Source organism: Trichosurus vulpecula, chromosome 2 (genome assembly GCF_011100635.1).
Source record: "Trichosurus vulpecula isolate mTriVul1 chromosome 2, mTriVul1.pri, whole genome shotgun sequence".
NCBI classification, from domain to species: Eukaryota; Metazoa; Chordata; class Mammalia; order Diprotodontia; family Phalangeridae; genus Trichosurus; species Trichosurus vulpecula.
Window position 1 is genome coordinate 180,196,205 of NC_050574.1, and position 27,275 is coordinate 180,223,479.

The 27,275-nt window shown below is 38.2% G+C and overlaps 1 pseudogene; it reads right to left on the reverse strand.

The window, feature by feature from the left end:
• Nucleotides 1–23,820, reverse strand: part of LOC118836864 — a 61,947-nt pseudogene extending 38,127 nt beyond the window's left edge.
• Nucleotides 23,821–27,275: the final 3,455 nt, after the last annotated feature.

Below are 27,275 nucleotides of genomic sequence, written 5' to 3' on the forward strand. Positions count from 1 at the left end.
CATGGTTTCCCTTCAGCGGTAGGGGTAAAATGACTGTGGCCCTCGAAATGGGTCCCATTTGGGGCCAGAAGGCCCTTCAGTAAGCTTCTCTGCACATGGAGTACTGCTTCTTCTTAGTTCCACCTTATGGAAATATTGTGGGTACACAGAGCAAGTAGACAAGGATATAGGTCAAATGGTAGGATGAACTTTCTGAATGGTTCTTTGGTTCCAGAGAGATTTAAAAACTTGTGCTGCAGTAGAAATCCATGCCCTGCCAGTTTCTATTCCTTGATAATTGCGTGTCTTCCCTAGTTGGGAAGAAATACAATTCCCGGAGTACTTAATGACTTAGGCCTCCTCAAAAAGCAGCCAGTCTAAGCCTTTCTAGTACTACTGTTGACCTGTCTTAACTTCCTGGATTTCTTCTCTTCTGGTTCTCCTCCCACCTGTCTGATTACTCCTGCATTTCCTGTGCTGACACATCATCCATATCAGACTCTCTAACTTTGAGTGTTCCCCAGAGTTCTATCTTAGGCTCTGTTCTCCTCTTCTATAGTTTCTTCTAAGTGTAATTTCAAGAGCTCCCAACAGGTCAACATGCAGATGACTCATATTTATATATGTATGTGTATGTGTATGTATACACATGTGTGTATATATACACATTTATACATATATGTATGTGTATCTCTGTGTATATAAAGTCATTGATATAGATATAGTTACACACACACACACATACACACACACACAGCCCCAGTCTCTCCTTTGAGCTTCAGTCCTGTATTACTGATAGCCTTTTGGACATTTCCGAAAAGATGTCCCAGAAACATCTCGGCCTCAATATATCCAAAACAGAACTCATGCACTTTCCCCCCAAATCATCCCCTTTTCCACACTTCCCTATTTCTATCAAGGGTGCCACCTTCCTTCCAGTTTCCTAGGTTCACAACCTTGGAAATATCTTCAAGTCCTAGTTCTCCCTTACCTCGTATATCAAATCAGTGGCCACATGTTACCATTCCAATATCCATAATATCTCCCACATTCTTCCCTTTCTCTTTATTCACATAGCCACCTTTTTTCAGGACTCTCACTTGGAATATTGCTATTGCACCTAATTGGTCTGCCTACCTCTAATCTCCCTCCCTGCCCTAATCTATCCTCCCCACAGCTGTCCACGAGGTTTTCCTTCTGGGGAGGTCTTATCGTGTCACTCCCTCACTTATTGAACTCCAATGGCTCTCTATTGCTCCTAAGATAAAATATAAAATCATCCATTTTACTTAAAGCCCTTTGCTACATGGCTGCAGCCTACTCTCAAACTTTCTAATGCATACTCCTCTTCTTGCATTCTACGGTTCTGTCAGACTGTGCTCCTAGCTGTTCCTCACACAAGCCACTCATCTCCCGTCTAGTCTGATTGCCTTTTACTGTTTCCTCATGCCTGGAATGCATTCCTTCCTCACCTCCACCCAGGGTTGTGCTGGTAAATGTTCAATAACTACCTTTCAAAAAAAATACACAACATTTACGTTATTAACATTTTCTCCATCATTTTCTTAAGTCTAGACAATCAACAAAACAATAAATCAAGCTGTGATTTGTGGCACTGGCTCTGGCTCACCCCTGACTCCGCTTCACAGAATCCCTTACTTTTTTCAAGACTCAGCTCAAGTACTTCTTTCTGCACAAAACCTTTCCCGCCCACTATTAGTGCCCTCCCTCCTTAATTACCTTGCATTTATTTTATATTCTGTATCTACTTAAATAGGCACGGAGCGGGGACTGTTTTCATTTCATTTTTATATCCACCATGCCTGGAACATAGTAGGTACTTACTAAATGCTTTATGATTAAGAACACCATGAATGATAAGTGAGCTGAAGAGTAAATTATAGAAATAATATACAACATCAAAGAGGATGATAATCATAAGGCAACATACTAAAACATATAGGATACAACTAAAGCAGTCCTCAGTAGACCATGTACTCAGTATATTAATGAAAGCATATATGAACAAAATAGACAAAGAAAGGGCTGATGAGCTGAACTTGCAATTTAAACAATTAGAAACCAAAAAATCTGTAACCTCTAAACATATACAAAAATTCAAACATTAGAGGAGAAATAGATAAAATGAAGATGAAAACGTTATAGAACTTATTAACTTTTTACAAAGTTTAGGAAGGGGAGAAGACTAAGAGGGAGTCTAAGATTCCTTCTAGCTCTAAATCCATAATCCTATTATCCCATGTATTTTTTTAAAAGAGAAAAGTAAAAAATGAACAAGGCAAATTTATAACAAATCAAGGACATAGAGATGATCATCTGTAATGACAATATAAAATGAGTGGATGGCAAAAGTGAGAATTTAAAGGAAATGGATGATTACCAACAAAAAGACAAAACTCTCAAATCAACAAGACAAGAAATAGACTTCTTAAGTCACCAAGTCTCACAAAGAAGATGCAAGCATGATGCCATATGGTACAATGAAGAAAGGTCAAATATGTGGCTCTGAGATGTGGCTCAAACTAGATTAAAAGGCAATTGAGATAGACTTAGTAAAACAAGTAAAAATGCAATAAGACATAGATAATATCACATTTCGAAACTAAGTCATTATGGGCTCACATGGGATCCTGAAGTATGGATTAGAGGCCCCCACTTCTCTTTGAGTTTAACACAACCAGCGTAGCATATGGAGCTCTGGATTTGTGGCAAGAAGACCTTGGTGCATTCTTGCTTCAAACACTCGCTGGCTGCATAATTCAGGGCAAGTCACTTTCCACTTTTTAAAGTTTCAGCTTTCTCACCTGTAAATCAGATAATGACAAAAGCTGCTTTCTAGGGTTGTTGCAAGGATCAAGTGAGATAAAGTATGTAAAGTGCTTTGCAAATCCTAAAGCATTATATAAATAACAGCTATTAAGCAAACCGTAAATTATTTATCAAAGAAAAAAGCCAACCTTTGTAGATTGATTTGAAGGGTTAATTATATCAAACATTTTGAAGAATTGTTAACACCTCTGCCATGAAATTTAACAATAACAAGTATCTGTTTGTCGTTGTTCAGTAATTTTTCTGTCATGAACTACTCTTTGTGACCCCATTTGGGATTTTCTTGGCAAAGATACTAGAGTGGTTTGTTATTCTTTTTCTAGCTCATTTTACAGATGAGGAAACTGAGGCAAACAAGGTTAAGTGACTTGTCCAGGGTCACACAGCTAGCAGTGTCTAAGGCCAGATTTGAACTTGGGAAGATAAGTCTTCCTGACTCCAGGCCCCAGCACTCTATCTTCTATACCACCTAGCTGCTCTATCAAATAGCTAACAAGGGTGGGGAACTTGGGGCCTTGAGGCCACATGTGGCCCTCTAGATCCTCAAGTGCGGCCCTTTGACTGAATCCAAACTTCACAAAACAAATCACCTTAATAAAAGGAGTTGTTCCATAAAACTTGGACTCCGTCAAAAGGCCGCTCCCAAGGACCTAGAAGGCCACATGTGGCTTCAAGGATGCAGATCCCCAACCCTTGACTATGAAAAGCATTTATATGACACTAAAAGATTTGCAAAGCACATTATACATGTTATCATATTTGATCCTCACAATAATCCTGTGAAGAAGGAAGCATAATTATGCCATTTAGATCAAGAAACTGAAGCTGAGAGAAGTTAAGCCTTTTGTCCAGTCACACATCTAGTAGGGTGTAGGGCAGGATTTGAACTCAGGTCTTCCAACTCCAAGTCTAGCACTCTATCCACAATGCCACCTAGGTGACTAAAGGACACACATGAAGAAAGAAGACACAGTCTACAAACGCCTATGTAATACAAATATACGTAGTCTTGATACCCAAACCATGGAAGGATAAAGCAGAGAATGGGAACTATAAACCCATTTCACTGCCTAAGGAGGCAAAATTAAATAATGAAAAATAAAAATTTTAGAGACTACAACAATATGGCCAAAAAATTCTCCATTATAACAATGCTGGACTTATATTGCATCGTTGCAAAGGTGGTTCGGTATTAGGAAAACAACGAGCATAGTTACGTAAATAACAAAAAATACAGAAAAAGCCTTTGACAAAATACAGCTCTGAATTATGTTAAAACCCCCTAAAAATGGGCACCGAAGGGATCTTCCTTAATATGATCACAAGTGTAGATGTTACCTGCCAAGACACACCCAGAAACACCATGAACACTATTATAAAACACTTTTCACACAAATAAACACAGATCTAGACAATTGGAGAAATATTAATTGCTCGTGGGAAGGTCAAGGCAATATAATAAAAATGATAATTCTATCTAAATTAATTTGTTTTTCAGTACCATATGAATCAAACTACCAAAGAACTATTTTATAGAGCTAGAAAAAAATAGTAACAATATAGATCTGGAAGAATAAGAGGTCAGAATATTAAGGAAACCAATGAAAAAAAATATGTGAAGGAAAGTGGCCTAGCAGTACCAGATTTCAAGCTATATTACAAAGGGGTAATCATGAAAACAATCTGGTACCGGCTAAGAAATAGAGCAGTGGAATAGTGGAATAGATTAGGTATGCAATACACAATAGTAAATGACCTCATTAATCTAGTATTTGATATGACCAAAGATCCAAGCTTTTGCGACAAGAACTCATTATTTGGCAAAAACCAACGGGAACCCTAGAAAGTAGTCTTGCAGAAACTAGGCATAAAACAACATCTCACACTGAATACCAAGATAATGTCAAAATGGGTACATGATTTAGACATAAAGGGTAGTATGATAGGCAAATTAAAGGAACATGGAAAAATTACCTGTCAATTCTATGGATAAGGGAAGAATTTATGCCCAAAGAAGAGATACTGAGGATCATGGGAGGTAAAATGCATAATTTTGATTACATGAAATTAAAAGATTTTTGTACAAAATACCAATGCCTCCAAAGTAGAAGAAACACAGAAACTAGGGAAAAAAATTTACAGCAAGTTTTTCTGCTAAAAGCCTCAGTTCTTAAATATATAGGGAACTGAACCAAATGTATAAAAATAAGAGCCATTTCCCAATGGATGAATGGTCAAACGATAAGAACAGGCATTTTTTGAAGAAGAAATTAAAGCTATCATTAGTCACATAAAAATGCTCTAAATTACTGTTGGTTAGAGAAATTAAAATTAAAACACCAGGTGCCACTCGCACCTATTGGATTGGCTACATAACAGGAAAAGGAAATGACAAATGCTAGAGGGGATGTGGAAAAATAAAGGACACTAATGCAGCTACTTGGCATGGGGGATAGAGTACCAGGCACGGAGTCAAGAAGACCTGTGTTCAAATTCAGCTTCAAACTAGCTGTATGATCTTGGATAAGTCACTTAACCCTGTTTGCCTTAGTTTCATCATCTGTAAAATGAGCTGGAGAAGAAAATGGCGTACCATTCTATCTTTGCCACAAAAACTCCAACACAAAACCCCAAATTGGGCCATGAAGAGTTGGACTCAACTAAACAACAACAGTGCATTGTTGGTGGAGTTGTGAACTGGTACAATCATCCCCTAAAACAATTTGACATACCAATAAGAATTTTTAGTGTGAACATCCTTGGACGGTTGTCATGACTCCTGTCTCCCAAACCCGAAGGGTTCTCAAAGCACTAAACAAGAACCAGGGCCCTCATGTTCCATAGAAGGATCTCTCTCCTCCTCGCCTCTAGTTGGCCACACATCTGAAGACTTATTTGCACACCTAAATCATCCACCTGGTAGAAGTTCCTATAAAATGTTACCAGTTGCACGATGTCTAAGTCAGTTCTCAACATACCATGTTACCTAAATTAACATATAAATTTAGTGCTATGTCGATTGAAATTCATTTGGAATAACACAAAGTTTGATATTTCATGGAAAATAATGAGAAAAATAGGAGAGAAGTTGCCCTAACATCACATCTTCAACTATATGAGAAAGCAGTGAATGTTTTGGTACTGGCTAAAAAAATGGCAAGGTAAATCCATAGAACAAGCTAGACAACTGAAAGGGGGGGGATCTCTTGATTATCCTATCCTACCTAAAGGTCATACTTTTGTTAAGTAAGAGCACTTCTTGATTAAGTCAACCAATTAGAACTAAGTATGAACAGGGCCTGCATATCTCATAGATCCAATCAAATCCATTGCATGAAAGACTTGATCACTCTCTGAGGAACGTTCATGCAAAAGGGGAAGTATGTCAGAATAAGATAGAGATTCCAAGAATCTAGAAGTGGAGAGTAAGGAATGGAGTCATTCAGAACTGAGCTGGAAAGAACCAGCAGCCTAAAGGCAACTAGTGAAAGAAGAAAGAAAAGTCATGGAAGAGAAAGGAGACGTTGAGGAGGACTCTTGGTCCTATAGGCATCTGGAAGCAGAAGACCAGGGTTGACATCACCAATTGTACCCACCTACTCAATGAATGACAGAAGATCCAATAAAAATATCTGCTCTTTCTCCAACTTCTCTTCTTCTTGTGAATCTAACCATAGACAGCGTAATATAGTCTGCTGCTTCATTACTCAAATATTTCTGACAACCTGAATCTTTCCTTAACTGCGAAGAGGCCAGAGGTTAACTAGGGATGCATATAAATTAAAATAAGGCAGAGGGCCAAACCATGCTGGGAACTTTCCTAACCAAGACCTTGGAGTGATTGTGATTGTACTCATAACTTTTCATCTCAAATAAACTCTAAAGGCAAAGGGTAGGGAACCACTTGGACCTTAGAGGCCATTATATTGTCTCTAGGCTTAAAATGAGCTAAATATGGTAACAGGGTCTTATACAAGCCAGACATAGAAGCAAAAAATTATGATAATACATTGTTCATTTAAACTAAAGAATATAAACTATTGTGGGAAGGATTACCTAGTCAATAAGAACTATTGAAAAAAAATGGAAGAATTTGGCAGGAAATAGTTTTACCTTAGTATTTTATGCCCTAAGTGATGGTGAACTCAAAATGGATAAGGAACTAAAATGTAAAGAGCAATTGATTTCAAAAATAAGAAGAGCTTAGACAGAGTTACATTTACAGCCATGGATATGAAGGGAATTCATAACCAAATGAAGGATAGCAGAGATCTCAAAAGACAAAATGGACAAAATTCTCTCTCTCCCTGCCTTTGCACAAGGGCTGCTCCACGAATGGAATGTGCTCCATACTCATTTCAACTTGTCATCCTTACCTTCCTTCAAATCATCCCTCAACTCCACCTCCTCCATGAGGCCTTTCTTGATAACATAATTATGACCGTTTCTCCTTCTTGCATTACTTTATGTCTACTTAGTATTTGCCTATCTGTGTATACTTTGCATCCCCTCAGTAGTATGTAAGCTTCTTGAGGGCAAGAACTATGTCATTTTTGTCTTTGTATGTCCAGTGCCTTGCACAATTCTTTGTACGTTAGAAATACTCAGTAGATGTTCTTTTAATTCAAATTCAAACATAAGAAATGCAATACTATCAAAAAAAAAAAGAAATCAACAATAAGAGAAATATCAATTAAAAGAACTCTAATGTTTCATTTCACAGCAAGCAAATTGGCAAAAAAAAAACTGGGGTGGGAGGCTAGAAATAGTTCAAGTTGTAAGAAGATAGGCATATTCATTGGTAGAGTGATGGATTAGTCTAACTTCCTGGAAAACAATTTACCCCTTTTCTTTAGATATCAGGTACCCTTATGTTCCCCCTCAAAATGACCATTCTCCTTCATTGGCTCACTCTGGCTACTTTCAATTGGCTTGCCCAGGTTACAGCTTAGCTAAGTTGAGAGAGGCTCATCACTAGATTTGTTGATGAATCTTTCATCCATAGCAACTATACAAATCTTTCAGTATGATCATAGAGGAATTGTGATCTGTTTTGGTAGAACAAGTACCTGAGATGAAATCATAGGTCATTGAGAGGAAGCATATTGTTATGCTAAGGGGGATGGACTTGGGATCAGAACAGACCTAGGTTTCTCCCCTACAGGGGCAAAAGACTTAATATCTGAGTGTCTGCTCATCCGTGAAATAGGAATACCTAGGTACCATTATGGAGCAAGTCCTTAGAGAACTGCATATGCAAGAAGGCAGGATTACAACCCTGGGGTTCTAATAGAAGGAGATAGATAGAGAACTGAGAACTTGGGTTCAATGTATAACCTTGAGCAGATCACTTAATCTAGACTAAGTTTCCTTATCTCTAAAATAAGAAGGTTGGACTAGACGGCCTCTGCAATCTCTTCTAGCTCTAGGCCTATTATTTTATGATCCCATTATCAGATGTTAAACTTCCTTATTTCAATAAGACTGAAGAACTGCAAATGATGTTGTTGTTCAGTAGTGTCTTACTCTGCATGACCCCATATGGGGTTTTCTTGGCAGAGATACTGGAGTAGTTTGCCATTTCCATCTCTAGCTCATTTTACAGATGAGGAAACTGAGGTAGAGTTAAATGACCTGCCTAGGATCACACAGCTAGTAAGTGTCCGAGTTCAGGTTTGAACTCAGATCTTCCCAACTCCAGGCCCAGCCCTCTATCCACTGAGCCACCTAGCTGCTTCCAAATGATGTTATGATGTTAGCCTCTTCTAAATTTGGTACCCTTGAAGAAAGTACTGGTAGACTAGTTACAATTTATGAACATGGCTACTCAGGGTGCTAAGTAATGCTGTAGACTAAAGATAAATCCTATTTGGTCCCTGTGGGTCTTCAATCCAACAAACCAAATTATCTTCTCAAATCGGCAGGGGGAAATGAATTTCGCTGAAGTTAATACCATATGCTACCAATTATGGAACACAGTTATATGTCTTTGCTAACAAATTTTTAAAAGCCTAAAACAAGAAATTTAGGATGATTACTAAAGAAGGCGAGGTTGTGCCTGGAAGCCCACAGATAACACATTGCTTTTCTCAAAGACCTTTAGCTTGATTTTGCATGCTGTGTGAGAGCAGAAGGATCTAAAAGAATTTGGGGACTTTGGCTGGAATTTCCCTAACCTTAGGAAGCTATGCCCCAGGCAATGTCAGCACTGCCAGCTGGGGAATTAATTCTGAGCTACTTTAAAGTTTGACGATTGTTTAGTTTGGCAAGAGCTAGGAAACTGAAGCTCTCAAAAACTGGGGGTCCAGGGATCCCCAACCAACTATTGTGGATTTATTCTAGTACCGTGAGGGGAAAAAACATGGGCTTGGCAGCAGTTAGCCTAGAAAGTCACCAGTGACTTGAAGTTTGGTGACATTTTCTCTGATGATTTTGCTGCTTCAGAATCTGGGGGGAAGGGGGGTGGAGGGAGAGAGTTGTTTGTTTGTTTTAACATTAGTCACATAAATGGATTGATTTTTTTGAGAGTCAGGCTTTATCCTGATTCAAGGGGGAAAAAGATTGGTATCAGGCTCAACTGGAAATGAGAGGCTAGCTTCATTCAAAAGGGCAGCCCCTTCACAGCACCCGAAGCTGGCCTCCGCCCTGTTTGGTCAGTTCACACACCCAAAGGAATGTGTCACTGAAAAACTCTTAGAATGTCAGGAAATCGAGCTCGAGGGTGAAGAGAGATGGTCAAATGATTTCAATTCCTTCCCTCGAGAAGCAATTCCTCATCCCATGTGGAATGTTCAGAGGAATTTGCTCTTTCATTTCAGGAAAATGGCTTCCCTATCTCCCCTGCACTATCTTAATGCCAAATGGATGGACAGAGAAACAAAAGCCAACAAGAGCTAACAAATCCCCTGCCAATGTTTGACCGAAGTGTGCAATAAAGTCATTCCACGCAAACTCGTTCTACAGCAAGATTCGAGGGGATAAAATATCGAATAAGTAAGGTAGTTTCATTGCCTCAGAAAACAGACAAATTTCAAATTCCTTCACAGACCAAAAGGGATGTTCAGTATCAATCAATCAGTAGATCAAAATTTGTTAATACCTACTATGTGCCAGGCACTATGCGAAACACGGAGATATAAAGATAGCCAAAAGTATTTGTTCTCAAGGAGCTTAAAATCTGAATGAGGGAACAACATGCAAATAATATATACAAAGTAAGCTATATATAGGAAAAAGAGTAAATAATTAACAGAGGAAGGCACTAGAATTAAGAGGGCTTGGAGAAGACTTTCTGTAGAAGGTGGAGATTTTATTTATTTTTTTTCCTTCTTTTTTTTTTAACTTTGCATTGAATTAATTTATACACTAGTCAAGTTGTGGAGAATAATTATGACCAATGGAATGAGTCATGAGAAAGAAGAGACAGAACCAAAAAAAAAACCCAAAAACCCAAGAACAAAAACAAGAGGGAAGAAAAAAGGCGAGCATGTAGTGTGCCTCAATCTGCATTCAAACTTCACAATTCTTTTTCTGGATGAAGACAGCATTCTCCATCGTGAGTCCCCTGGAGTTGTCCTTGCACCTTGCGTTGCTGAGAAGAGCGAAGTCTGTCAGGGTTGGTCCTCACGGAATCCATATATCTGTGGTTGTGTACAATGTTCTCCTGGCTCTGCTCCGCTCACTCAACATTATGTCATGTAGGTTTTTCCAGGTTGTTACGAAGTCCGTATCATCCCCATTTCTTGAGATTTTAATTGGGTGAGATTTTAATTGGGAATTAAAGGAAGCCAGGGAGGTCAATAGCTGGAGTGAAGGAGGGGGAGCATTCCAGGCATGGGGGACAGAGAAAATTCCTGGAGCCAGGAGATGGAGTGTCTTGTTTATGGAATAGCCAAGAGTCCAATGTCACTGAATCAAAGAGTACAGGGCACAGAGTAAGATGTAAACAATTTGGAAAGGTAAGAGAAGGCTAGGTTATAAAGGCTTTGAATACCAACATAGTATTTCGTATTTGTTCCTGGGGATGATAGGGAGCCACTGGAAGTTATTGACTGGGGGAGGTGGGGAAGGGGCATGATCAGACCTGTGTTTTAGGAAAATCACTTTAGTGACTGAACCAAGAGTGGCTTGGAGTGGGGAGAGACTTGAAGCAGGCAGCTTCATCCACCAGCAGGCTATTGCAATAGTGAAGTGATGAGGGCCTGCACTAGAGTAGTGTCAGTGTTAGAGTAGAGAAGATGACATATTCAAGAGATGTTGCAAAGGCAAAATTGGCAGGTCTTGACAACAGATTGGATATAGATGAGTGAGAGATAGTGAGAGTCTAAGACGACTCCTAGCTTGTGAGCCTGAGGAACTGGAAGAATGGTGCTGCCTGATACAGTAATAAGGAAGGGGAGGATTTAGGGAGAAAGATAATGAGATCTGTTTTGGGCACATTGAGTTAAAGATGTCTACTGGACATAGGGTTTGAGATGTCTGAAAGGCAGTTAGAGATGGGAGACTGGAGGTGAGTAGAGAGACTGAGGCAGGGAAGGTAGATTTGGGAATTATCAAAATAGAGATGGTAATTTAATCCATAGGAGCTGATGAGGCTAACATCACCAAGTGAAACAGTATAGAGGGAGAAGAGAAGAGAAAAGAGCCCAGGACAGAGGGCCACTTACATTTAGAGGGCATGATCTGGAGGATACATCAAAGGAGACAGAAGAAGCAGCAGAGAGGTGGGAGGAAAAGCAGGAGAGGGTGATATCCCTAAAATCCAGAGAGAAGAGAGTATCAAGGAGGAGAGAGTGATCAACCATGTTAAAGGCTGTAGGGAGGTCAAGGGGATACAGATTGAGAAAGGCCATTGGATTTGACAACTAAGATAGTTAGTAACTTTGGAGAGAGCAATTTTGATGGAATGATAAAGTCAGAAGCCAGATTATAAGAGGTTAAGAAGTGAGTGAGAGGAGAGAAAGTAGAGGTAGCTATTCTAGATGGTGTTTTTGAGGATTTTAGCTACAAAGGGCAAAAGAGATATAGGACAAGGGGGGCAACTAGGTGGTGCAGTGGAAAGAGCCTTGGAATCAGGGGGACTTGAGTTCAAATGGAACCTCATACACTTACATACATAAATACATATCTATCTATCTATCTGTCTATCTATCTATCTATCTATCTATCTATCTAAATTCTGCACCTCTCAACAGCAGAATGGATTTCCCTTGGTTTTTATGAGAATATCAAATCAGTTGTAATCTTTACATACTTATATACTTTTGGTGGAGTTATTTATGTCCATCTGCCCTGGAAAGAAATATGAAATTATGCTTTTAAAAAGTGACTAAAATGTCTATACTCTTTGATCCAGATATCTCATTGTTATGTTATGTTCTCCATGTGCATGTTCTCCAAGGAGGTCAAAGACAAAAAGATCCTCTACATGCCAAAATATTCATTACAGTACTTTTTATGGTAGCAAAGAATTGGAAACAAAATGAGTGCCCATTGAGAGAGGAATGGCTAAACAAATTATGGTCTATGAATATTATATTGTAAATGGACTATTATGCCATAAGAAATAATAACTATGAAAAAATTCAAAGAAGCATGGAAAGATGTATATGAATTCTACAGAATGAAGTAAGTAGAACTTGGAAAAATATTTCAAATGTGGTTCTTGGTTTGTTTTTTGTGGACCAAACCTGTGATTTCGTTGGTAAAAGGAACTCCCTCCTGGATGAGGAAACACTCTTCTACTAATGCTGATTGATACCTACTCTGCAACTTGTAAGCTAAAGTCATCTGGGACACTGAGAGGTTAAGTGATTTTTATCGGGTCACCCAGCCAGTACAGGTCAGAGGTGGACTTGAATAGAGGCCTTCCTGACCCCGAAGCCCCTCTCATTACACCATACCACACTGCCTCTCTTCCAAATAAAATTGAACATTGTGTAATTACAATGAACAAATTTGGATCTGGAAAGGAACTGAAAAAAAAAATGTGCTTCTCTCCCTTCATTGCAGAGGTGTGGGACTGTTGGCATGTAATACTGTATGAATTGTCAGACAGGGTTGATGGCTGAACTTTTCTTCTCTTTCTTTTTAAATCTTTGTTATAAAGGAAGGCTAGCTTAATGGGAGAGTGAATATATTTTTGGAAATGAATGTGACATAAATACAAAATGTATTTTTTTAAAGAAAAAACTAATGTAGTAACTGCCATCAAGGACTTTAGAATCTAGTTTGAGAAAGAGAGGTAAATGACTTGTTATCTCCTTCCTTCCTTCTTCCTTTCCTTCCTTCCTTCCTTCTTTCCTTCCTCCATTCCTTCCTTCCTTCCTTCCTCCATTCCTTCCTTCCTACCTTCTTTCCTTCCTTCTTTCCTATCTTTCTTCTTACCTTCCTGCCTACCTGCCTTTCTGTCCTTCTTTCTAATTTCCTAGGTAGCTAGGTGTCAAGGATATATTTGGGAGGGTGTACTAGATCCAGGAGTACAGGGCCTAGGGTCAGGAAGACCTAAATTCAAATCCAACCCCAGATACTTACTAGCTGTATGACCCTGGATAAGTCACTCAACCTATTTGCCTCAGTTTCCTTAAATGTAAAAGGGGGATAATAACAGCACCTACTTCACAGTGTTAATTGTGCAGATCAAATGAGATATTTGTAAAGTGCTTAGCACAATGCCTGGCATGTAGTAGGTGCTAATTAAATGTTTGTTTTCTACCTTCCCCTAAATTCCCCCTCCCAACAAAAAAAGAACAACATAATCCTTGAAACAAATAAGCAGAGTCAAGCAAAATGAATACACATATTTGCCATGTACAAAAAATGTACCTTGAGTCTATGGTTCCACTTTCAGAGATAGGTAGTATGCTTCTTTATCAGTCCTCTGAACTAAGGGTTGGTTATTGACTACAATTCTTAAATCTTTAAAAGTTCTTTTTTAAATCTACACAATTTTTAAAAATTAAATTATGATTTTTAATTTTTAGTTTACAACACTAAGTTCTGCATGATTTTGAGTTCCAGATTTTCTTCCTCCCCCTCCTCCACTCCTCCCCAAGATGGCATGGAATCTGATATATCTTCTACATATAACTTCACACTAAACTTATTTACACAACAGTCAAGTTGTAAAGAAGATTTATGACCAATGGAATGAATCATGAGAAAGAAGAAACAAAACCAAAAAAACCCAAAAAAACAAAAGAGAAAAATAAACAAAAGAAAAAAAGAGGAGAGCAAATAGTTTGCCTCAATCTGCATTCAGACTCCATAGTTCTTTCTCTGGATCTCTCCATCATGAGTCCTTTGGAGTTGTCTTTGAACCTTGCATTGCTGAGAAGAGCCAAGTGTATCAAAGTTAGTCATCACAGAATCAATATATCTGTGCTTGTATATAATGTTCTCCTAGTTCTGCCCCACTCACTCAGCATTATATTGTGTAGGTTTTTCCAGATTATTATGAATTCCGTATCTTCCCCATTTCTTATCACACAATAATATTCCATTACATTCATATACCACAACTTCAGCCATTTCCCAATTGATGGGCGTACCCATGATTTCCAATTCTTTGCTACTACAAAAAAAGAGCTGCTATAAATATTTTTGTACATACTTTTCCCACTTGTGTGACCTCTTTGGGATATGGCCCTAGAAGTGGTATTGCTGGGTCAAAGGGTATGAACATTTTTATAGCCCTTTGGGCATAGTTTCAAATTGCTCTCCAGAATGGCTGGATCAGTTCACAACTCCACCAGCAATGTAACAGTGTTCCAATTTTCTGACATCCTCTCCAGCATTTATCATTTTCCTGTTTTGTCATGTTAACCAATCTGACTGGAGAGATGTGGTACCTAAGAAGTGTTTTGATTTGCATTTCTCTAATCAGTAGTGATTTAGAGCTTTTTTTCATATGCCTATAGATATCTTTAATTTCTTCTTCTGAAAACTACCTGTTCATATCCTTTGACCATTTATCAATGGGGGAATGACTTGTGTTCCTATAAATTTGGCTCAGTTCCCTATATATTTTAGAGATGAGGCTTTTATCAGAGATACTAGTTGTAAAGAATTTCTCCCAATTTTCTGCTTCCCTCCTAATCTTTGTTGCATTGGCTTTTTTTTATACAAAAACTTTTCAATTTAACATAATCAAAATTATCCATTTTGCATTTTGTAATGCTCTCTGTCTCTTGTTGTGTCATGAATTCTTTCCTTTCCCGTAAATCTGATAGGTAAACTATTCCTTGCTCTCCCAAATTGCTTATAGTATCAGCCTTTATTCCTAAATCGTGAACCCATTTTGACTTTATTTTGGTATACAGTGTAAGATATTGGTCTATGCCCAGTTTCTGCCCTACCATTTTCCAATTTTCCAAGCAGTTTTTGTGAAATAGTGAATTCTTAGCCCAGAAGCTGGATTCTTTGGGTTTATCAAAGAGTAGATTGCTATAGTCATTGACTACTGTGTCTTGTGTATCTAACCTATTCCACTGATCCACCACTCTGTTTCTTAGCCAGTACCAAGTAATTTTGATGACTGCTGCTTTATAGTACAGTTTAATATCTGGTATGGCTAGGCTACCTTCCCTAGCATTTCTTTTCATTAATTCCCTAGATATTCTAGACCTCTTGTTCTTCCAGATGAATTTTGTTATTATTTTATTCAGCTCTGTAAAATATTTTTTGGTAGTTTGATTGGTATGGCACTGAATAAGTAAATTAATTTAGGTAAAATTGTCATTTTTATTATATTAGCTTGGCCTAACCATGAGCAACTGATGTTTTTCCATTTATTTAGATTTGACTTTATTCGCGTGAAAAGTGTTTCATAGTTATGTTCACATAGGCCCTGGGTTCGTCTTGGCAGACAGACTCCCAAATGTTTTATAGTGTCTACAGTAACTTTGAAAGGAATTTATCTTTCTCTTTCTTGTTGTTGGGCTTTGTTAGTAATATATAGACAGGTAGATGATTTATGTGGGTTTATTTTACATCCTGAAACTTTGCTAAAGTTGTTTATTATTTCAAGTAGTTTTTTACTTGATTCTCTAGAATTCTCTAAGTAAATCATCATATCATCTGCAAAAAGTAATAATTTAGTTTCTTCTTTGCCTTTTCTAATTCCCTAAATTTCTTTTTCTTCTCTAATTGCTACAGCTTCTTCTTTCAAATGTTTTTGTTATTGTAAAAATCATTCTGGTCTTCACTTCATGCTGCATCGATTCATATGTCTTTCAAAGTTTCTCTGAAACCATCCCTTTTATAATTTTTATGGTACATTTCCTTTACATTCATATATCATAATTAGTTCAGTAATTTCCAATGAATGGGTACCTTTTTGTTTCCAGTTTTTTGCTATAACCAAAAAGACTGCTATCAGTACTTTTGTACGTGAGTCCTTTTCCTATTTCTTTGATCTCCTTAGGATATGGTCAAAGTAGTTGTATCACTGGGTCAAAGTATATGCACAGTTTTTTGGACATAATTCCAAACTGCTTTCCAGAATGCTTAGAACAGTTCATAGTTCCTTCATATAGATTTTGGATATCAGACCTTTATCAGGGAAACTTGGCCAGAAGATTTTTTTCACAGTTAACTGTTTCCCTTAGAATTCAATTGCATTGATTTGTCTGTGCTAAAACTTTTCAATTTTAAGTAATCAAAATTGCCCATTTTATCTTCTATGTTCCTTTCTATATCTTGTTTGGTCAAGAACTTTCCCCCTATATATAGTTGTGAAAGGTATTTATATCTAGGTCATGTATCCATTTGGAGATTATTTTGGCATATGGTGTGAGCTCTTGATCTAACCCTAGTTTCTGCCAGACTGCTTTTGAGTTTTCCTAGCAGTTTTTGTCAAATAGTGAGTTTGTACTCCAGTACTCACTGTCTATCAGATTCTAGCTGAAGGAAGTTAGCACAGAGGAAGAAGTCAAATCAAGACAGGCTGAGGTTAAGACCTTTTGAATTCCCTAGTTCTAGTTCGAAGTCCCTAGCCACAGCTAATCAATGGCTACAGAATGTATGCGCCGAAGTCTTTCCAAAGTACCCCTCCTTCATGACTCCTAGAAGCAGGGTTGCAAACCTCTTCCCTGTGGGAAATAACATCATCAGTACTCTGCACATACTTGAAGCGGCTGGGCTCATTGGCCAGTTCCTTTTATAATGGCTGGGGTGAATTCAAAAGGTCTAGCAGGCTGAGCAGAGCCTCAGCCTCTCTAGTAGGTGGAGAAAAGCCCCACAGAGATTTCTGGTGTATGCAGTGACCAGTCTGCTTAGAGATAATGAGATTAGTTTATGAGAGGCTAGGGCAAAGGTCCAAGTCCCATGTGGCTTCTTTTCTCTGTAAAGCTAAAAGAAAAAAAAAACCTTTAAAATACAAATTGAAAATATAATTCATAAATGGCTCCAAGCCTCCAAGCAGCCAAGCCAGAATGGTGTTCCCACAGCCAGTGGAACTTGGTGCAATCAAATAGCCACAGGTTTCCCTTCCCTCTATCACAGTCTGTATAGCAAAAAGACAAACTCTGGGTGTCTTAAAATTATCTTATCTTAATATAGCAAACCACTGTTAAAAGTATAAATAACCTGTAAGCAAAATGTTTAGATAACAAAGCAACCCTCAATAATCAACCTTGCCCATTGCTAGAAGCAATAAAACAGAAGGGAGAAAAGGGGAGTGGAATCGTTTTATCATTGGTCTCTGGATTGTTTTAATAATCTGAACTTTGGGCCAGTGAAATAAAAAGGCTCCAATCCACTCTGAGGCTTAGAGAAAGACTCCTGGAAAAAGTCATCCACTTGCGGCCACCAATACATAGCTCCCTCCTACTATCTTTATCACTACTCTGCATTCTGTCTGTCTTTCTCCGTATGTCTCTCTGTGTCTCTGTCTCTGTGTGTCTGTCTTATACCCAAACCCACTGCACACACACACACACACACACACACACACACACAAAAACACACGCGCGCGCGCGCGCGCACACACACACACACCCCCCTCCTGTCTCTCTCCAGAAAGATTTTTTAAACTTTAGCTATCCTTGGAACTTTTCTCTCCTTCTCCCTCTCCAGTCCTGATCCCACGATAAGAGAGTTCTCCTGCTGGGAAGAAATGTAACCCCCAGTATCTTATCAATTTAGGCTTCCTCTGAGGCAATCATTCAATCTTTTTTTTTAATAGTCGTTTTTTTATTTTTGCAGGGTGGGGAAGGCAGGGCAATTGGGGTTAAGTGACTTGCCCAAGGTCACACAGTTAGTAAATATGTCAAATGTTTGAGGCCGGATTTGAACTCAGATACTCCTAACTCCAGGGCCAGTGTTCTACTCACTGTACCACCTAGCTGCCCTCCAATCATTCCATCTTTGCCAAAAAAAAGCTGTTACAAAAAAACCCTGTTAGTATATTCATGTGCTTATTTATGTTGAGTACCTTAATCTAGTTTTACTGATTGTTTTCTATTTTGTAGTCACTACTACATAGCTTGGAAAAGCGCATAAAAGGTCAAGAAAGAAAGGTAAGGTTCTGGAAAATGAATTGAGTTAAGATGAGAAATGCCTCATATCTAGTTAAGGTCATTGCTTTCCCCTATATCTTGAAGGGATTCATGTGGTAATGAGAAGAAAATTTCTTGATTATTTCAGATCACTTGTGACCAGCTAGGGTAGAATCCTTAAGCGGAGTAGTCAAAGAAAGATTGAATGGTTTTAGGAGAATGATTCTCCAGGGGTGTACTCACAAAATATTCTGTGTTGGAGACACACGTATGAAAGCATGAGGAGACTGTCATTTTGGACATTTCTTTTTCCAAGTAAGATAGTGCTTAGATTAGAATAATGTTAAATTTAAAAAAATTATTTCTGATAACCTTGTGATTATAGTAGTCACATCTTTTTCTTCAACAAGGAATATATATATTTTTTCCTGTGAATACTGTTTTAGGTGCATCACAGAAATTTTGGTATATTTTCTCATCATTATAATTTACTTTCACATAATTCTTATCTTTTCTATGATTTGTTTTTTGACTCAGTGCTTAGCATAGTATTTGGCACATAACAGGTGCTTAATAAATGTGAATTGACTAACAGGCTCATTATTTTAGGATGTCATTAGTAAGCCTGCATTTAGGCCTGTGTCTTTTGTTTGTGATCCTTGAATTGATTGCTGTTTTATTTCATTATGGTCATTTTGTTATGTATATTTACTGTTTCTTCTTTTTTATATTTGTCTTTGTGCCCTAATATGTAGTTCATTTTTATAAAAATATCATGTGATGCTGAGGAATATATAGATATAGATATAGATTCTGTAGTGGCCTGTTTAGAAGGTACCCACAAATCTGCTAGACCTAAATTCTCTATCAATTTATTCAATTCTATTTTTCAGTTTTATCTTTTTGTTAGATTCTGCAACTCTGAGAGAGAACTATTAAAATGTCCAACTATTGTGCTACTATGACTTTTTGAAAGTCAGTTAATTTTTCCTTCATGGATTTCGATGCTATGGCACTTGGAACATATATACCATCGATATTGGTGTGGTATCTATGGTATACTTTCAGCATAACGTACTTTCCTAATTTATCACTGCTTATGTTGTGAACTTTTATTTACGCTTTGTCTATGTAGTGTGATAGCAACTCTTGCTTCTTTGGAGTCATCTGATGGATGCAGAATAAATTTTGGTTTAGCCTCTCATTGTTCAAAGAAGCTTTAATGTTAACTTTGTTTCATCATTTAGAGTCATTTAAGCCTCAATTAGTTTTGTCCTGCCAAATAAGAGTAGAAAAATCTAGAGCATTATAAGCACAGCTTATATAAACATTGATAACAATAGTATTTAAATCAATGGAAGGTTTTCAGAGAAGTAATTGTATAGCTAAGTCGTTTTCTATGACAAAATTAGTTACAGTCATTGTTATAACTGCTAAGATTCCTAATATTAATTATTTTTAGCTATTCAGGATCAAAACCAAAATTTAAAAACAAAAATCCTAATACCTGGACCTCTTTTGGTATAGTCTATAGTCCTTTACTAAAAGTAACAGTAACAACAGTTAACGTTTATATAGCACTAACTATATGCCAGGCACTGTGCTATTTACAACTGTTATCTCATTTGGTCTTTACAATAACCCTCCAAGGTAGGTGCTATTATTATACTTACTTTACTGATGAGGAAACTGAGGCAAACAGAGCTTAAGTGACTTATTCAGGGTTACACAGCTATTAAGTGTTTGAGGCTGGATGTGAACTGAGGTCTTCTTGACTCCAGGCCTGGAGCGTTATCCATTATACCAGGACCCACTACTTCCAGAGGCTGAACATTAATTATATTTTAGTATATCCGTCTCTTCATATATTCTCAATCTGCCAAGCGATATTGTTCCATACTGATCTATTTTTTAGGAGGTAGCACTAAAACCTCCAAAACGCTAAAATTGATTTCATGATATCAGACCTATGGTAGGCCAAGAATGATAGATAATGGAATAATTATGCATAATGCAATAGAATATTAGTTTCCCATTTGAAGTTTAACCAATAAAATAAAATACCCTTGTTAAATTATCTCAAGAGAGATCATATTTGAGGGGGGTGGAGTCAAGATGGCAGCTGAAAGCAGGGACTAGCGTGAGCACCCCACCAAGTCCCTCAAAAAACCTATAAAAAATGGTTTCTGAACCATTCTAGAGCTGCAGAGCCCACAAGTGGCAGAGGGGTCAGGGCTCCAGCCCGGACAGCATGGATGGTCTCTGGGTCAGGTCTGTCCCACCTGGAGCTGGGAGCGGAGCAGAGGCCCAGCAGGGCGGCGCAGACCAACCAGACCAGGAGCCGGGTAGAGCATGCCCAAAGCGCCCTGAATCAGTGAGCTGCAGCAGTTACCAGACTTCTCAACCCACAAACACCAAAGACAACAGAAAAGGTTAGTGGGAAAAGCTGCGGGAGTGGAAGGAGTTTGCAGTTCGGCTACTGCCCCAGGGGCAGCAGAGGTGGGGCAGCTATAGAACTACAGCTGCAGTTGCTTCTGGCCCCAGGCTCACCTGGTGGGAGGAATTAAGTGGCAGATCAGAGCAGGAGTGAAGAGCCTGCTGAAGATCTAAGTCCAGTCCAGGTTGGTGGTTCTTGGGGAAGGAGGAACACTGGTGTGGCAGAGCTGGCGCATCCCCCCCCCAAGTGTGGAACATAGAACTCTTTAGTCTACAAGCAGTCATACCCCACTGAAAAACTCAAGGGTCAAGTTAGTTGGCTGGGAACATGGCCAGACAGTGAAAACATACCCAGATTCAATCTCAGACTGTGGAATCTTTCTTTGGTGACAAAGAAGATCAAAATATATAGCCAGAAGAAGTCAACAAAGTCAAAGAGCCTACAACAAAAGCCTCCAAGAAAAATTGAACTGGTCTCAGGCCATGGAAGAGCTCAAAAAGGAGTTGGAAAAGCAAGTTAGAGAAGTAGAGGAAAAATTGGGAAGAGAAATGAGAAGGATGCGAGGCAACCATGAAAAACAAGTCAATGACTTGCTAAAGGAGACCCAAAAAAATACTGAAAAATACACTGAAGAAAACAACACCTTAAAAAATAGACTAACTCAAATGGCAAAAGAGCTCCAAAAAGCCAATGAGGAGAAGAATGCCTTGAAAGGCAGAATTAGCCAAATGGAAAAGGAGGTCCAAAAGACCACTGAGGAAAATACTACCTTAAAAATTAGATTAGAGCAAGTGGAAGCTAGTGACTTTATGAGAAATCAAGATATTATAAAACAGAACCAAAGGAATGAAAAATGGAAGACAATGTGAAATATCTCATTGGAAAAACCACTGACCTGGAAAATAGATCCAGGAGAGATAATTTTAAAATTATTGGACTACCTGAAAGCCATGATCAAAAAAAGAGCCTAGATATCATCTTGCAAGAAATTATCAAGGAGAACTGCCCTGATATTCTAGAGTCACGGGCAAAATAGAAATTGGAAAGAATCCACAGATCGCCTCCTCAAATAGATCCCAAAAAGAAATCTCCTAGGAATATGTCGCCAAATTCCAGAGCTCCAAGATCAAGGAGCAAATACTGCAGCAGCCAGAAAGAAACAATTTGAGTATTGTGGAAACACAATCAGAATAACCCAAGATTTTGCAGCCTCTACATTAAGAGATCGAAGGGCTTGGAATACGATATTCCGGAGGTGAATGGAGCTAGGATTAAAACCAAGAATCACCTACCCAGCAAAACTGAGTATCATGCTCCAAGGCAAAATATGGACTTTCAATAAAATAGAGGACTTTCAAGCTTTCTCAGTGAAAAGACCAGAACTGAATAGAAAATTTGACTTTCAGACACAAGAATCAAGAGAAGCATGAAAAGGTAATCAAGAAAAAGAACGAGAAAAAGAACTCACTTACTAAAGTTGAACTGTTTTGTTTACATTCCTACATGGAAAGATGATGGGTATGATCCATGAGACCTCAGTATTAGGGTAGTTGAAAGGAATATGCATATATATACATATATATATTTATGTATATATATATGTATATGTAAGTATGTATGTATGTATATATGTATGTGTAGAGAGAGACAGACAGACAGAGAGAGGGGGGGGCACAGGGTGAGTTGAAGATGAAGGGAAGATATCTAAAAGAAATAAAATAAAATTAAGGGATGAGAGAGGAATATATTGAGAGAGGGAGATAGGGACAGATAGAATGGGGTAAATTATCTCGCATGCAAGTGGCAAGAAAAAGCAGTTCTGTAGGAAGAGAAGAGAAGGCAGGTGAGGGGGAATGAGTGAATCTTGCTCTCATCAGATTTGACTTGAGGAGTGAATAACATACACACTCAAATGGGTATCTTACCCTCCAGGAAAGAAGGAGGAAGGAGATAAAAGGGGGGGTGATAGAAGGAGGGCAGATAGGGGGAGGAGGTAATCGAAAGCAAACAATTTCAAAAGGGACAGGGTCAAGGGAGAAAATTGAATAAAGGGGGATAAGTTAGGAAGGAGCAAAATATAGTGAGTCTTTCACAACATGAGTATTGTGGAAGGGTTGTACATAATGATACACATGTGGCCTATGTTGAATTGCTTGACTTCTTAGGGAGGGTGGATGGGAAGGGAAGAGGGGAGAGAATTTGGAACTCAAAGTTTTAAAAACAGATGTTCAAAAACAAACAACAAAAGCTTTGCATGCAACTAGAAAATAAGATACACAGGCAATGGGGCATAGAATTTATCTTGCCCTACAAGAAAGGAAGGGAAAAGGGGATGGGAGGGGAGTGGGGGTGACAGAAGGGAGGGCTGACTGGGGAACAGGGCAACCAGAATATACGCCATCTTGGAGTGGGGGGGAGGGTAGAACTGGGGAGAAAATTTGTAATTCAAACTCTTTGAAAATCAGTGCTGAAAACCTAAATATATTAAATAAAAAAAATGGAAAAAAAAGAGAGATCATATTTGAGAATCATGGTACATTATTTTCCTCTCCTAACCTCTTGTTCACTGATGGGAATTTTGTAGGCCACTATTCTATTTACTTTGTGGAGGGTAGCAGTAAAGAACAAAGCGTAAACTCTTCAGAACTGAAAATACACTGTGGCCCTAACTCTTCCCATTTCTCAGGGACTACAATTTCTTTGTGTAAATCAGTAGATCAAATGTACAGGCTGCTTCTAACAATGGTGGCAGAAATGTCATTGTGGCCATAATTTGTTGGATCAATGAACTCATTTCGTCTGGAATATATTTCCCTTACTTCTCTATTGGTGCATTATCATCTCTTTCAGTCTTGTCACACTCAGTATCAAACTGCATCTTTCAAGGACTCTTCCACTTTCACTATTAGAAATCACCCATACCAATTTCTCAATGGAAGACTTATGCCACAGTCTTTAGCTGTTCCACTACATTATTCAAGCATTTTATGAGATTAGGATTTGTCGATATAAGCAGAGCCCATATTTCTGTACTTGTATGAAGATTCGGATAGGCATATACTACACTGACACAAAATACTATTGTGCCAAATAGGCGCTTGGTGACTATGGTGACACTGCTACCCAAAGTGATGCCCTGGTCCAAAGGTGAGCTGCAGCTCCATGTTTATGGGTCAAGCTGAGGGGCATGGGCTTGGGCATGCTCCAGCAATAACCCTGACACTTCAAAAGTGACAGATCTTGTGTTCAACTATTCAGGATGGGATGGGGCTCAGCATTCCAGTTATCTCTTATTTTTATTCTATGTTTTATCTTGCTTATTTCTTTAAATTTGTTTTTATTTAATTTAGTTATCTAATTCTTCTAAAATAATTTATTTTCTTTTGTGGTTATCTTTGATCAGACTTTCTCTATCTGCCTTTCTGAAACCCTATTTGATCTACCATCCCTATTGATGTCATTCAGTTGTATCTGACTCTTTGTGCCCCCATTTGAGGTTTCTTGGCAAAGATACTGGAGTAGTTTTCCATAACCTTCTCATTTTACAGATGAGGAAAATGAGTCAAAAGCGGTTAAATGACTTGCCCAGGGGTCACACAGCTGGCAAGTATCTGAAGTTGATTTGAACTCAGGTGTTCCTAATTCCAGGCCTGGCACTCTATCCGCTGCACCGCCTAGCTTCCCCACCATCCTTAGCTGCTGTTTAATGTCTCTCCTCCCTTTTGTGCGTAAACTTCTTGAGAAGGTTAACTATTATAGGTACTTCTTCTTCTCCTCTCATTTTCTTCTAGATCTCTACATTCTAACTTCCAACCTCATCAACTAAACTGCTTTCTCTGAGATCTTTTTAATCGACAGATCTAATGACCTCTTCTCAATCCTTATCTTTTTGGCCTCTTCTTCTGGTTGCTCTCTAGGTTTCTGAGGCATTGATCTTTCCTGGTTCTCTCCTACTTGTTTCAACATTTATTTATTTATTTTTTAGTTAATAGGCTTTGCTAACTTTCGGTCATTCCCTTTCACTGTGGTGTCTCCCAAGGGCCTGACTAGACCTTCTCTTCTCCCTTTATATATTGTATCTTTTAGTGGTCTTCTTAGCTCCCATGGATTCAAGATCAGATCTGTGAAGATGGTTCTCAGTTCTTTTTACTCAGCCCTGATCTCTCTTCTGACCTCCAGTCTTGCAACATCCAACTACTTATTGAACCAATGTCTCATAGAATCTCAAACTCAACATCATCAAAACAGAATTCATTAGCTTTTCCACCAAATGTTTTCCCCTCATTAACTTCCTATTACCATCACGGGCAGTACCATTCTTCCAATCACCCAGGCTCACAACTTTACTGTTGTCATGGACTTCTTTCCTCACTCGACTAAGTACAGACCTCTGCTGTCTTTTTTTTTTTAACCTTCCACTTCTTCCCTTCTCTTCACTCACAGTCACCACCATGATACAGGTCCTCATCGCCTCATGCTGACATTATTGAAAAAGCCTTCTGCTGGACTCCTTGTCTTAAGCTTCTCCCCACTCCAATTCACCCTCCACTCAAGCTCCAATATGATCTTCCTAAAGTCCAGGTTGACAACATTAAACCCTGCCCCTTCCACCAATCCAGAAATTCCAGTGGCTCCGTGTTACTTCCCGGATAAATGTTATAATCTTTGGTTTGACTTTGAAACCCTTGACAATCTGGGGCCCCTTCTTACTTCTCCAGTCTTCTTACACTTTACTCCACATAGTCTAAGATCTAGCACCACTGGCCTTCTTTTCTGTTCTCTGCAAATATCACTGCTTTTCACTCTTCCCCATACCTCCCTGTTCACCTCTGCCTCCTGGCTTCTCTAGTTTCTTTCCTTCCTGTCCTTCCCCACTACCCACCCCACTGTGTAGTGTCATCCCTCTGATATTACCTCTCATTTACCCTGAATATATTTTGTATGCACATCGTTATCTACACAGTTTGTACATTTTGTATGAATATAGTTGTTTCCTCCCTTAAATGCAGAAGCTGTATCCCCAGCGCTTGTATAATGCTGGCACATAACCACTAGATTTTGTTGATAATAGACAGAAAGGCTGATGATTTATGTGGTCTTATTTATAGCCTGATATTTTCCTGAAGTTTCTTACTTATTTCAATTAATTTTTAGTTGACTCTATGTAAATCATCATCTCATCTGGAAAAAGTGAAAGTTTTGTTTCTACCTTGCCCTATGTTTATTTCCTTGATATATTTTTCTTACCTTGTTGCTCTAGCTAGCATTTCTAGTATTATATTAAAAATAATGATAGTAATGGACATCCTTGCCTTCCCCTATTATGTTTATAGTTTTTGTAATGGTGAACCAACTTTGCTATTCGTTGTATAAATCCCACTTTGTCAAAGTATGGAATCTTTTCGAAGTATAATAGCCTCTTTGCTAATATTTTATTTAAAAATTAGGGGTTCATATTCTTTAGAGATACTGTTCTAAAAGTTTTCTTTCCCTGATTTGTCTCTCCTTATTTCAGGTTTCAAGACCATACTTTTTTCAAAGTAGAATAGGTTCTTTTCCTGTTTTCCTGTTTTTATTAATGGAATGTTTCATATAATTCACTTGTAAATTTCATCTGGTTCTGAGTTTATTTTTTCCTTTTAGGAGTTCATTTATGATTTGTTCAATTTCTTTTTCTGAGACTGAATTCTGTAATTTTAAAATTTTTTGTTCTGTTGACCTGAATATTTATATTGTTTATAGTTATTCATCCATTTCATTTAACTTGTCACATCTGTTGGCATGTAGTTGAGCAAAATACTTTCTAATAATTGTATTTATTTTGGTTTTTTTTTACATTACACAAGTATTAGTTAAGGTCATCACTCATAATCACATAGCCATTATGACTCTATAAGTTTGGGTTTATTGTGCCTTAAAAAAAGCCTGCAGAACTGTTTACTTTTTAGGTGTGAGTTATTTGTTCGTCCTTACAAAGCCATTCAATGTACTCCTTTTAAATAATGTGACATGGGTAAAAGTATGACCTGGCTGTCTCACAAATGCTTTTCTCCTAGTGCATATCCAAGGAAGTTTGTAGGAGTTAAGATTTTCCCCTTAACTCCAAACTGATGCTTTTGTTCTCTTCTCAATTCACTAAAAAGACTTTATAACCTGGCTTTTGGGATGATTCTTTATTAATTTTTTTTCAGTTAACAAGCATATGTTGTCTCTCTCTCCCACCACCACTGGGAAAGAAAAGAAAAAAGAAAATCCTTGTAACAAATATTCATAGTGCAACCGAAATAAATTTTCACGTTGGCCATGTCCAAAAATGCGTGTCTTATTCTTCATCTTGAATCCATCACCCTTCTGTCAAGAGGTGGGTAGCATTCTTCCTCATCGGCTCTCTGGAATTATGGTTGGACATTGATTTGATAAGATTTAGATAGATCTTTCTAATTTGTTTGTCTTTATGATGTAGTTGTTATTGTACAAAATACTCTCCTCGTTCTGCTCATTTCACTCTATTT